At 38.9% G+C, this 14617-nt stretch overlaps 1 protein-coding gene across 1 annotated transcript in view; it reads right to left on the reverse strand.

The window, feature by feature from the left end:
* LOC128685992 (UDP-glycosyltransferase UGT5-like) overlaps positions 1 to 14617 on the reverse strand; it is a 265203-nt gene that overhangs the window by 173752 nt on the left and 76834 nt on the right.

Raw genomic sequence — 14617 nt, forward strand, 5'->3', positions numbered from 1 at the left:
TATGCATTTAATGATATTTTTGTTCATGTATGTTAATGTAACAATTAATAATTTTGCACCAGAAGAACCTAAAAAACTTAACTAACCTTATTATAACAAGCACAATTTAATTTAGCCTACTTACAATAAAATATGTAGTGCTTGTGAAGGCTGGTGCACCAAACGGGGAGTAGAATGAAATTAGATCTGAGGCATCTTACGAGGCTCTCTCAGGGAGCCAGCACCAAGTAACAGACAGTGACAGACAGTTTTACGCATTCGTGCCAAATGCGTAAAACTTGCGATTTTGGCTTAAATAGCAAGGCACTTCTTGCCGAATAGTTGTCAACCATGGACTGCTGTGCCGAACTGTACACTATTTGGTGATACCAGAATCCCTAGTACCAGGAACTCTGAATTTGATTCACGACATCCCAGGACAAGAGCATCCAGGTAAAGACAGCACTGCCCTACGAGGGCAGTGAAAATTGGAAAGTAAGTGCATAAGAGTGTTTGTTATCTGCCTTAAGCACAAAGGTACCGTCACCGGTCCTAATCCCATTCTCAAGTATTCCATTTCAAAGGAGCGCTGGGAGAGAACTTCTCTTGACCTGTTAACGAACTTCTCTACATCAGAAAAGGAAAATAAACACATGCTTGTAATGGTGGATAACTTGACATGGTACCGTGAGCTAGTACCCATCCTGATAAAATCACCGAGACTGTTGCTAATGCTTCACAAGAACATGTTCTCCATCAAACTTGCCCACGCGCCATCCTGACGGACAATGCCTCAGAGTTCATAAATATTACAATGGAGGATCTTTGCTCCAGATTTGACATATATCAAGCACCAGTAGCTCCAAGCCATCCTGCGAGTAACAGCCATGCTGAAAGTACAAATCGCAATATCCTCGAAGTGCTCGGAGAAATCATCAATCCGTGTTGTACCACATGGGATGGGATCATTCCACATATGCAGTGTATCTTAGACTTTTCACACAACAGCTCGATCCGTGAGACACCCACACTTTACATTGTATGGCTATGATAAGTGTTTGCCATATGATATTCCATTTGCTCTGCCTCAGCCTGTTAATGATACTGACAATGTCAGCATCAACAAGATGCGGACTTCATAGCATGTCTCTCAGAGAGTACGTGAAAATCTCAAAAAGCAACAGATAAGTTTACATTTAATCGTAATGCTATTGCTAAGGAGAATAAGGTTGTACTAGGTTGTAATGTTACAAAATCCTTTGCAAACCCCTGGTATGTGAAAGCTAGTTTACAAATTTATTGTTTTTTTACCATGTTCTCAGACAGTTCCACTGCAAAAAATTTGAGGTGAGGGAGATTACCAGAGTAGGAACAACTAAGTAAGCTCATCTTGACCACATGAAGTACATTGACAGTGTGCAAGCCGAGGTTGAGCTCTAGGAATGTGCGTAACATTTCTGTGACACTGACGTACCTGTTGACTTGTCCAACTTCTATGCTGTCTACATTAACTGTCTTCATGATGAAATGGGCATCAGTGCTCATATGCTGTATAATTAGTCCAAATAATGGAGTCAAGATGAACTACACTTTGTACATATCTAAATTGTGTTTTTCTTAGGGTACCCATAGTAGTGTTATAATATTTTTCTTCTATGTAATGTAACAGCAAGTTTGTTGCACTCAGCGAGTCTTTTATGGTCTGTGGATGGTTTAGTGTTCATTGATGTGCAGACAAGTCTGATGTCCGGTACAGCCCTATATCAACCTGCATATAAGAAGAATTATACTCCAGTGCAGTCCTAACGTCCCATGGCCCCCATCCAGCACTATGTGGATTAACATGCCATTTTCTCTTCTACACTGCATTTGGAAGGCCTGCTAGAATTATTCATGTAAATATAGGGGTAAGCCAAAGCCAGTTCCAAGAGTGAATTTGATTATTTTTGTGCTTTCTATCTGTGTTGTTGTGTCGAGATGACCCGAGTCTGCTGTAGGCCTAGTTTCTAAAGTTCCCACCAGATGTCAGGCACCAAGGTAGCCTCATGTTCGCCTACGTCATTCTCATTCGGTGCCTCTCCTACATTCTATCAGCACCTCCTCTACTACTGGGGATGGGAACCCCTCATTTGGCCCGCTTTTTACTTGTTTCTCCAAATAAATGAAGCTAGTCTATCGCCGTATACTTCCAGCCATTTTAGATTCCAAGCACGTCACCAGACTCCTCAAAATTCAAGTTATTACACTCATCACAGGCACCCACTCTGACACCTCATCACGTCATCACATCCGGTATTCTCTGATCCACTGTTGTGCCTTTTCTGTTATTTCTTCATGCTACTTTAGGTTTTGCCTTAATCTTTAGTGCAGTAGAGTGTTGAAAGTCCTCTTACAGTCCAAGAAAATGCAGTCTACACCCCCCTTCTCTCTTGTCTTACTTTAGTCACCTTGTCATAAAACTCCAGTAGGTTTGACACAGGACTTTCCTTCAGAGAAACTGTGCAGGTTGTTATGTATAAGGTTATTCCTTTCTACGTGCCCCATTACTCTTCTGCTGATAAACTTCTCCATGACTTTGCATACTGTACATGTCAATGACATTGGTCAGTAGTTTAATGATGCCTGTCTGTCTCCTTTCTTGAATGCTTACACTACATTTGGTGTTTTCTACCATCGTGATATGATGGAAGCCTTTCTGTCTCCACTGAAAATACTTCCTTAACTCTTGTTTTGACCTGGTCCTTGATTGTTGTTTTCTTCCTGATGTGGCTGTATAACAGCTTTGGGACAGATTTCGTTTTTGAAACAAAGTCATTCACATATTGCTGTTGGACATCCCTCTTTATCCATCGATATATTAAACTCTGGCTTTTCAGCTAATTTCCTCATCTTCCTGGGTTCTATGTCTTCCATACTTTACTTACTCCTGAGAAAGGGTTTGTTTTTTATTAGGAATGTGCGTTTCTTTTACAGTAATATGTGTGTGCGGTTTCTTGTACTTACACCTACATGAGTATGGTGTGATAATTTCATGTGCTTTTCTTATATATACTGATAGGAGGCTTGAGTGATGTATAGTGTGCTTGATGCGCTTTCCTTTTTTGTTGTTTTTGTCTGCGACGGGTTGCTTCTCCTGTGTCCAATAACGTGTGCGTGTGTGATAATTTATGTATATACTTATTGTTCTCCACAGTGTTATACTATAAGTAGTAATGATTTCTACAGAGCGGTCTCCTTTCCTGAGCGGTCTCCTTTCCTGAGCGGTCTCCCACGGTACGGTCTCCTTTCCTGAGCGATCTCCCACGGTACGGTCTCCACGGTACGGTGTCCTCTGAGCGGACTCTTTTTCACACCTTTATGCTAATGACCTTGACTTCACCCTCGACCACCTCGCCCTAAACCCCCCAACCACGCCCCCCCACCCACGCCCCCCATCAACGCCCCCCACCCACGCCCACCACCCACTCCCGCCCGCCCGCGTGCCCGCCCGACAGGCGGCCGCCCCACACCCTGCCCCACGCCCGTCCTTGCACCCGCCCCGCACCTTCTGCAGCGTCTTCTGCAGCGTCGTCCGGATCGCCCCCACCCCCTCAATTTTTTTCCGACTTTTTTCGAATTTTTTTTTAATTTCACTTTCTTGCCCTCTCCATCTCCTCGGATCAATTTTTTTGGGTTTCCCCCTATGGGTACCCCTCCCACCACCCACTTCCATCCCAAAATTCCTGCTCCATCTCCTTGGATCAAGTTTTTCTCGATATCAATAATACAAAGACTCCACTTCCTCGGATCAAGTTTTTGAGGTTCTCCTTCCCACTTTCACCCCCATTCCAAAATTCCTGCTCCAATTCCTCGGATCAACACCCTCCCCCACACCTCCCACCATCCACTTCTACCCAAATATTCCTGCTCTACTTCCTTGGATCAAGTTTTTCTCAATAATAATACAAAGACTCCATCTCCTTGGATTCCCCCCTCTGGGGGTAAGCATTCAAATGAACTCCCCCTATGGGGCATGGTACTTTCTCTTACTGCAAGTCTAAACAAGTGTGATGTCACCCCACCTGTGTTTGCTCGGGGGTCAGTGACGTCACATGATGACCACACACACAGGCTGAATCTTGTCGACTTCCCCTATGTCAGTGACGTCACGTGATGACCCCACACACAGGCTGAATCTTGTCGAGCAAGATAATAAAATGCAGGATAACACTAACACACAATATTTTCATTTATTTATTTATTATACAACCAATGCATTTCATATACATCCAACAAAAAATTCATTGAGAAAAAGGTACAATTCATTGACTAAAATCAACATATTTTTCTCTTGAAGAAATTCTGTGCATTTTGTTCTGGATCTTCTTCGTCGTCACCATCTCAGTATTACACATTTCATATACAACATAGGGAAAACATTACACATTTTCACTCTTAACTCAGGATAACCCAAATAATTCCACATTTTTTCGTTAATACCCACAACAATCCACAATTTCTTTACAAAAGATTCACTCTCCTCAAGTCTAGACATTTTTCTCGTTTTAACTATTTCATTAGAAAAAGTCAACACAACACTTACAACTTATAACCACTTTTCGATAAATTCACTAGTCACAATTTTACATATTACGAAGTTAATACACACACACACACACACACACACACACACACACACACACACACACACACACACACACACACACACACCTCACTTTACTTTGAACACCTTCAAAACACTCTCATAAATCATTTGAATACTCACAAAAGCACCTTTGAACATTTCCAAACAACACTAAAACATTTCCAAGACAACATTTTGAATACTCCCAAATAAGATTTGACATCTCTAATTTATCTACACTTACATATTTCATTAAATTACAACTCATCCCCCAAAACTCCTCCCTCATTCTCCAGATTTTTACAACAGTATCACAAAAACTAACTCAGACACTTTACTTTGAACAACACCAAAAACACCATCAATTACCTTTGAATACTCCAAAAACATCATTCGAACACCCCCAAATCACCACTGAATACTCCCAGAACACCTTCATAAATACTCTTGCACATCATTTGAACACCTTTAAAAACACCTTTGAATAGTCTCAAACACCACTTGAGTACTCCCAAATACACCACTGAATACTACTAAAACACCACTGAATACGGTCAAAACACCACCAAAATCACCATAAACTAAGATCAGCATCACAGACTAACACCCATTTTCACACAAATCCTCTCAAATCACTATAACAAAGACAATTAACAATTTCTAAGAGTACACTCACCTCCAACTAAGAAATAGCATGAGCGCAAAAAAACATGAACACAAACCAAACACACACGAACACTTACAACAGAATCACCTCTTTTTCGGTATCTCTAGTTCGACAACAACGCCCACAACCCACATCACCCACATCCCACAACACCCACAACAAACCTCACCCACACCCCACAACACCCACAACAACAACCCACAACTTATAACCACTTTTCAGCATCTCTAGTTCGACATCACCTACAACCCACAACACCAACAACCCACAACACCCCACAACCCACAACACCCACAACCCACAACACCCTACAACCCACAACACCCACAACCCACAACACCCCACAACTAACAACACCCACAACAACAACCCACTTATAACATCTTTTTTTTTGTATATCCAGTTCGACAACAAAACCAACAACCCACAACACTCACAACCCACAACGCCCACAACAACAACCCGCTTATAACATCATTTTTGGTATCTCTAGTTCGACAACAATACCCACAACCCACAACACCCACAACCCACAACACCCACAACCCACATCACCCACAACAACAACCCACTTATAACATCTTTTCGGTATCTCTAGATCGACAACAACACCCACAACACACATCACCCACAACAACAGCCCACAACTTATAACCACTTTTCAGCATCTCTAGTTCGACATCACCCACAACCCACAACCCACAACGCCCACAACCCACAACACCCCACAACCCACAACACCCACAACCCTCAACACCCCACAAGCCAAAACACCCACAACAACAACCCACTTATAACATCTTTTTTTGGTATCTCTAGTTCGACAACAACACCCACAACCCACAACACTCACAACCCACAACACAAACAACAACATCCCGCTTATAACATCTTTTTTGGTATCTCTAGTTCGACAACAATACCCACAACCCACAACACCCACAACCCACAACAACAACCGACTTATAACATCTTTTCAGTATCTCTAGTTCGACAACAACACTCACAACCCACAACACCCACAACCCACAACACCCACAACCCACAACACCCCACAACCCACAACACCCACAACAACAACCCACTTATAACATCTTTTTCGATATCTCTAGTTCGACAACAATACCCACAACCCTCATCACTTACCAATTTATTCACAATTTTTCCTCTTTCGATACAAATTTTTCCCCTTCTTTTTATTGAATCTTAAAATGTAATACACATTCCTCCCTACATTACTAAAATTCTAATAAAATCCTCTCCATACCCATCTCCTTGTATCCACATAAATTAATATTATACTCACAACAAGTAATCTCACTACCCAACTACTGCGACATGTTTCTACACACTCCAATCTTTTCCAGTGTATCATAACTTTTCACTTCTATAATTTCTTTTATAATATTCACACATTACCTTTATTTTCAGTAAAATCCCCCCATATTTCATTAAATTTTTAATACAACCCTCCCCATTCCCCTCTCCATCTCACCCACATTTTTTCACACCCACTCACCTGTCTCCCAACACACCTCTTCAGAACAAACACAAAAATCACATTTCACATCCATAAATGCATCTCATCACCCATCTCAAATCCACTAAAATCACTGTAACCAAGATATTCACAAAATTCTATGACCAACTAACACACACAGACAACTCACTTTACTTTGAACACCTTCAAAACACTCTCATACATCATCATTTGAGACCACCTTTTCTCAATATCTCTTAAGAAATATTCTCTCATCGACAACCTTTATCATCTCACTACAGAACAACCCACAGATTACTTCGAACACTCTCATAAATCATTTGAATACTCACATAAACACCTTTGGACATTTTCCAAACAACACTGAAACATTTCCAAGTCAACATTTTGATTACTCCCAAATAAGATTTGACATCTCTAATTTATCTACACTTACATATTTCATTAAATTACAACTCATCCCCCAAACTCCTCCCTCATTCTCCAGATTTTTACAACAGTATCACAAAAACTAACTCATACACTTATGTCATGAGACATTACCAACACTAACACACACACACACACACACACACACACACCACACTTTACTTTGTACAACACCAAAAACATCATCAATTACCTTTGATTACTCCAAAAACATCATTTGAACACATTCAAGAAACATCATCAAACTCCTTTGAATACTCCCAAAACACCACTGAATACTACCAAAACAGCACCGAATACTGCCCAAACAACACTAAAAATCACCAGAAACTAAGATCAACACCACCAACTAACACCCATTTTATAGAAATCCCCTCAAATCACTATAACCAAGACGATCCCACTCACCTCAGACTATTATATAACATGAGCGCAAAAAAAAAAAAAAAACATTCTCATAAATCATTTGAATACTCACAAAAAACACCTTTGAACATTTCCAAACAACACCGAAACACTTACAGCAGGATCACCACCAACTGAAAACATAACATGTACACACACACACACAAAAAAAAAACTAAGACATCCATCAACTATCATCAATGACCACTCATTTTTATAAACATTCGCACAAAAAATCACAATCACCAACTCCATACAATATCTAATACACTCCTCTCACTACCACCAACACATACCAGCACAGATAGGGATACCTCCCATGACATCACACTCCATCCTGTGTTTACTTGACGACGTCACACCCCACTTTTACTTCATTTAACTTATTGAGAGGAAGCTACTTGTTTCAACCTGTTATATCTCCAATATCTAAGATCACCACAATCAAGACGTTTACCAAATTCTATAACCCCACCACTAAGATCACACATTTTTGTACACATTCTCTTAAAACATCATCATAACGAAGATCACTAAAACTATCTATACTTTTACTAAGATCACATAACATTTTGTCTTCTCTAACTCACTCACCAATTTACATTCTCATTCACACTTACACATTTCATTAACCGAAATTACATCTCATCCACCAAACTCCTCCCTCATTCTCCAGACTTTACAACATTAGCAAAAAAAAAAAAAACTGACTCATACACATATGACATGAGACATTACCACAACTAACACACTGACTAACTTTGAACCAACTCTGAACATCACCAAAACACCACTGAACATCTTCAAAAAATACTCTGCACATCATTTGAACACCTTCAAAAACACCATCAAACACCTCCGAATACTCCCAAAACACTACTGATTACTACCAAATCACCACTGAATACTACCAAAACACCGTCAAAATCACCAGAAACTAAGTTTAGCATCACCAGCTAACACCCATTTTATAGAAATTCCCTCAAATCACTATAACCAAGAACTCCCTCCCCATGGGCGCGGGAGCTTTAGCCACCAGGCCACCGGGCCACCAGCTAACACCCATTTCATAGAAATTCCCTCAAAAAAAAAAAAGAAAAAAAAAGAAAAACTTGAACACAAACCTAATACACAAACACTTAGTACATGATCACCATCAACTGAAAACATATCTTGTACACACATAAATCTAAGACAACCACCAACAACAATCACCCATGTTCACTTACCTCAAAAATCACTAATATCACAGAAAACACTCATTTTTTATAAACTTTCACACAAAAAAAATCATATTTGACAATATCTAAGCGCACTCACCTCACTACCACCAACACACGATGTCACACCTCACAGGACCGGCGAGGTCACCTCCAGTGACGTCACACTCCCATCTGTGTTTACTTGGCGGTCGGTAACATCACACCCAACCCACCTTGTTTCAACCTGTTGTACCCACAATATCTAAGAACACTATAACCAAGACGATTACCAGATTTTATGACCCCACCACTAATATCACAGAAAACACTCATTTTTATAATCATTCACACAAAAATCACGATCACCAATTCCATATCATGTTTACCATCATCTATCAACACTCATCACCAAGATCACCAAAAATCTAAGATCATGCATCTCAAAACTACTATGATCACTGAAAACACTTATTTTTTTAAACATTCGCACAAAAATAAGACATACACAAAAAATACCACGACACTTCCACCAACATCTATAACATAACATGAGCACTATAACATATCACCATCACCAAAAAAAAAAAAAATAATACACAGACACCCACAACTTATACATTTCAATCACAAATTTAAGACATGAGACATACACACCAAATCTAAGACATTCACCTCCAACTAAGACATACACATCATAACTAAGACATACACCAAAACCTATACTTGACATATTGACAATAAATATAAGACATAAGCACAAAAAAATTTACCATGTCATGAGACATTACCAGAACTAAGTCACACACCTCCAACTAATACACAATCACTTTACTAAGTTCATGTTAACTATTCATCAACTAAAAATATTAATACAATTTACTCACCAAATTTGTTATAATCATCGAAACATAAAACTGTTTTACACATTTTTTCTCAAACTGAATATTCATACCACATTTATCATTTATCACCTATGTTACATATCATATTTCTCATCCACATCATCCCTGAAACATCCTTCCTTATTCATCCGTATATCTCTTAGAGATATTTTATCCCGACGACCCATCATGACACTAGGAGCCAGAGTGTAGTAGGTGGTGTTGGAGTGGTGATGGTTGCTCTGGCTCCTACGTCGTGATGGGTCGTCGGGGTTAAAACATCTCTAGGTGATATACGGATGAATAAGGAAGGATGTTTCAGGGATGATGTGGATGAGAAATGTGATATGTAACATAGGTGATAAATGATAAATGTGATAAATGTGGTATGAATATTCAGGTTGATAAAAAATGTGTAAAACAATTTTATGTTTTGATGATTATAACATAAATTTGGTGGGTAAATTGTATTAATATTTTTTGTTGATGAATAGTTAACATGAACTTAGTAAAGTGATTGTGTATTAGTTGGAGGTGTGTGACTTAGTTCTGGTAATGTCTCATGACATGGTAAATTTTTTTGTGCTTATGTCTTATATTTATTGTTAATATGTCAAGTATAGGTTTTGGTGTATGTCTTAGTTATGATGTGTATGTCTTAGTTGGAGGTGAATGTCTTAGATTTGGTGTGTATGTCTCATGTCTTAAATTTGTGATTGAAATGTATAAGTTGTGGGTGTGTGTGTTTTTTTTTTTTTTTTTTTTTTTTTTTTTTTTTGGTGATGGTGATATGTTATAGTGCTCATGTTATGTTATAGATGTTGGTGGAAGTGTCGTGGTATTTTTTGTGTATGTCTTATTTTTGTGCGAATGTTTAAAAAAATAAGTGTTTTCAGTGATCATAGTAGTTTTGAGATGCATGATCTTAGATTTTTGGTGATCTTGGTGATGAGGGTTGATAGATGATGGTAAACATGATATGGAATTGGTGATCGTGATTTTTGTGTGAATGATTATAAAAATGAGTGTTTTCTGTGATATTAGTGGTGGGGTCATAAAATCTGGTAATCGTCTTGGTTATAGTGTTCTTAGATATTGTGGGTACAACAGGTTGAAACAAGGTGGGTTGGGTGTGATGTTACTGACCACCAAGTAAACACAGATGGGAGTGTGACGTCACTGGAGGTGACCTCGCCGGTCCTGTGAGGTGTGACATCGTGTGTTGGTGGTAGTGAGGTGAGTGCGCTTAGATATTGTCAAATATGATTTTTTTGTGTGAAAGTTTATAAAAAATGAGTGTTTTCTGTGATATTAGTGATTTTTTGAGGTAAGTGAACATGGGTGATTGTTGTTGGTGGTTGTCTAAGATTTATGTGTGTACAAGATATGTTTTCAGTTGATGGTGATCATGTACTAAGTGTTTGTGTATTAGGTTTGTGTTCACGTTTTCTTTTTTTTTCTTTTTTTTTGCGCCCATGGGGAGGGAGTTCTAGGTTATAGTGATTTGAGGGAATTTCTATAAAATGGGTGTTAGCTGGTGATGCTAAACTTAGTTTCTGGTGATTTTGACGGTGTTTTGGTAGTATTCAGTGGTGATTTGGTAGTAATCAGTAGTGTTTTGGGAGTATTCAGAGGTGTTTGATGGTGTTTTTGAAGGTGTTCAAATGATGTGCAGAGTATTTTTTGAAGATGTTCAGTGGTGTTTTGGTGATGTTCAGAGTTGGTTCAAAGTTAGTCAGTGTGTTAGTTGTGGTAATGTCTCATGTCATATGTGTATGAGTTAGTTTTCTTTTTTGGCTAATGTTGTAAAGTCTGGAGAATGAGGGAGGAGTTTGGTGGATGAGATGTAATTTCGGTTAATGAAATGTGTAAGTGTGAATGAGAATGTAAATTGGTGGGTGAGTTAGAGAAGACAAAATGTTATGTGATCTTAGTAAAAGTATAGATAGTTTTAGTGATCTTCGTTATGATGATGTTTTAAGAGAATGTGTACAAAAATGTGTGATCTTAGTGGTGGGGTTATAGAATTTGGTAAACGTCTTGATTGTGGTGATCTTAGATATTGGAGATATAACAGGTTGTAACAAGTAGCTTCCTCTCAATAAGTTAAATGAAGTAAAAGTGGGGTGTGACGTCGCCAAGTAAACACAGGATGGAGTGTGATGTCACGGGAGGTATCCCTATCTGTGCTGGTATGTGTTGGTGGTAGTGAGAGGAGTGTATTAGATATTGTATGGAGTTGGTGATTGTGATTTTTTGTGTGAATGTTTATAAAAATGAGTGGTCATTGATGATAGTTTATGGATGTCTTAGATAGTTGATGAATGTCTTAGTTTTTTTTTTTTGTGTGTGTACATGTTATGTTTTCAGTTGGTGGTGATCCTGTTGTAAGTGTTTCGGTGTTGTTTGGAAATGTTCAAAGGTGTTTTTTGTGAGTATTCAAATGATTTATGAGAATTTTTTTTTTTTTTTTTGCGCTCATGTTATATAATAGTCTGAGGTGAGTGGGATCGTCTTGGTTATAGTGATTTGAGGGGATTTCTATAAAATGGGTGTTAGTTGGTGGTGTTGATCTTAGTTTCTGGTGATTTTTAGTGTTGTTTGTGCAGTAATCGGTGCTGTTTTGGTAGTATTCAGTGGTGTTTTGGGAGTATTCAAAGGAGTTTGATGATATTTTTGAATGTGTTCAAATGATGTTTTTGGAGCAATAAAAGGCAATTGATGATGTTTTTGGTGTTGTACAAAGTAAAGTGTGGTGTGTGTGGGTGTGTTTGTGTGTGTGTTAGTGTTGGTAATGTCTCATGATATAAGTGTATGAGTTAGTTTTTGTGATACTGTTGTAAAAATCTGGAGACTGAGGGAGGAGTTTGGGGGATGAGTTGTAATTTAATGAAATATGTAAGTGTAGATAAATTAGAGATGTCAAATCTTATTTGGGAGTAATCAAAATGTTGATTTGGAAATGTTTCAGTGTTGTTTGGAAAATGTCCAAAGGTGTTTATGTGAGTATTCAAATGATTTATGAGAGTGTTCGAAGTAATCTGTGGGTTGTTCTGTAGTGAGATGATAAAGGTTGTCGATGAGAGAATATTTCTTAAGAGATATTGAGAAAAGGTGGTCTCAAATGATGATGTATGAGAGTGTTTTGAAGGTGTTCAAAGTAAAGTGAGTTGTCTGTGTGTGTTAGTTGGTCATAGAATTTTGTGAATATCTTGGTTACAGTGATTTTAGTGGATTTGAGATGGGTGATGAGATGCATTTATGGATGTGAAATGTGATTTTTGTGTTTGTTCTGAAGAGGTGTGTTGGGAGATGGGTGAGTGGATGTGAAGAAATGTGGGTGAGATGGAGAGGGGTATGGGGAGGGTTGTATTAAAAATTTAATGAAATATGGGGGGATTTTACTGAAAATAAAGGTAATGTGTGAATATTATAAAAGAAATTATAGAAGTGAAAAGTTATGATACACTGGAAAAGATTGGAGTGTGTAGAAACATGTCGCAGTAGTTGGGTAGTGAGATTACTTGTTGTGAGTATAATATTAATTTATGTGGATACAAGGAGATGGGTATGGAGAGGATTTTATTAGAATTTTAGTAATGTAGGGAGGAATGTGTATTACATTTTAAGATTCAATAAAAAGAAGGGGAAAAATTTGTATCGAAAGAGGAAAAATTGTGAATAAATTGGTAAGTGATGAGGGTTGTGGGTATTGTTGTCGAACTAGAGATATCGAAAAAGATGTTATAAGTGGGTTGTTGTTGTGGGTGTTGTGGGTTGTGAGGTGTTGTGGGTTGTGGGTGTTGTGGGTTGAGGGTGTTGTTGTCGAACTAGAGATACTGAAAAGATGTTATAAGTGGGTTGTTGTGGGTGATGTGGGTTGTGGGTGTTGTGGGTTGTGGGTATTGTTGTCGAACTAGAGGTACCAAAAAAGATGTTATAAGTGGGTTGTGGGTTGTGGGTGTTGTGGGTTGTGGGTATTGTCGATCTAAAGATACCAAAAAAAGATGTTATAAGCGGGATGTTGTTGTGGGTATTGTGGGTTGTGAATGTTGTGGGTTGTGAGTGTTGTGGGTTGTGAGTGTTGTTGTCGAACTAGAGATGCTGAAAAGTGGTTATAAGTTGTGGGTTGTTGTTGTGGGTGTTGTGGGGTGTGGGTGATGTGGGATGTTGTTGTGGGTGTTGTGGGTTGTGGGTGTTGTGGGTTGTGGGTGTTGTTGTCGAACTAGAGATACCGAAAAGATGTTATAAGTGGGTTGTTGTTGTGGGTGATGTGGGTTGTGGGTGTTGTGGGTTGTGGGTGTTGTGGGTTGTGGGTATTGTTGTCGAACTAGATATAACAAAAAAGATGTTATAAGCGGGTTGTTGTTGTGCGTGTTGTGGGTTGTGAGTGTTGTGGGTGTTGTGGGTTGTGGGTGTTTTTGTCGAACTAGAGAAACCAAAAAAAAAAAAAGATGTTATAAGTGGGTTGTTGTTGTGGGTGTTGTGGGTCGTGGGGTGTTGTGGGTTGTGGGTGTTGTGGGTTGTGGGGTGTTGTGGGTTGTTGGTGTTGCTGGTTGTGGGTGATGTCGAACTAGAGACGCTGAAAAGTGGTTATAAGTTGTGGGTTGTTGTTGTGGGTGTTGTGGGGTGTATGTGATGTGGGTTTTGGGTGTTGTGGGATGTGGGTGATGTGGGTTATGGGCGTTGTTGTCGAACTAAAGATACCGAAAAAGAGGTGATTCTGTTGTAAGTGTTCGTGTGTGTTTGGTTTGTGTTCATGTTTTTTTGCGCTCATTTTACAACTTAGTTGGAGGTGAGTGTCATCATAGAAATTGGTAATCGTCTTGGTTATAGTGATTTGAGAGGATTTGTGTGAAAATGGGTGTTAGTCTGTGATGTTGATCTTAGTTTATGGTAATTTTGGTGGTGTTTTGACCGTATTCAGTG

This window comes from Cherax quadricarinatus, chromosome 9 (assembly GCF_038502225.1).
Source record: "Cherax quadricarinatus isolate ZL_2023a chromosome 9, ASM3850222v1, whole genome shotgun sequence".
Lineage (NCBI taxonomy): Eukaryota > Metazoa > Arthropoda > Malacostraca > Decapoda > Parastacidae > Cherax > Cherax quadricarinatus.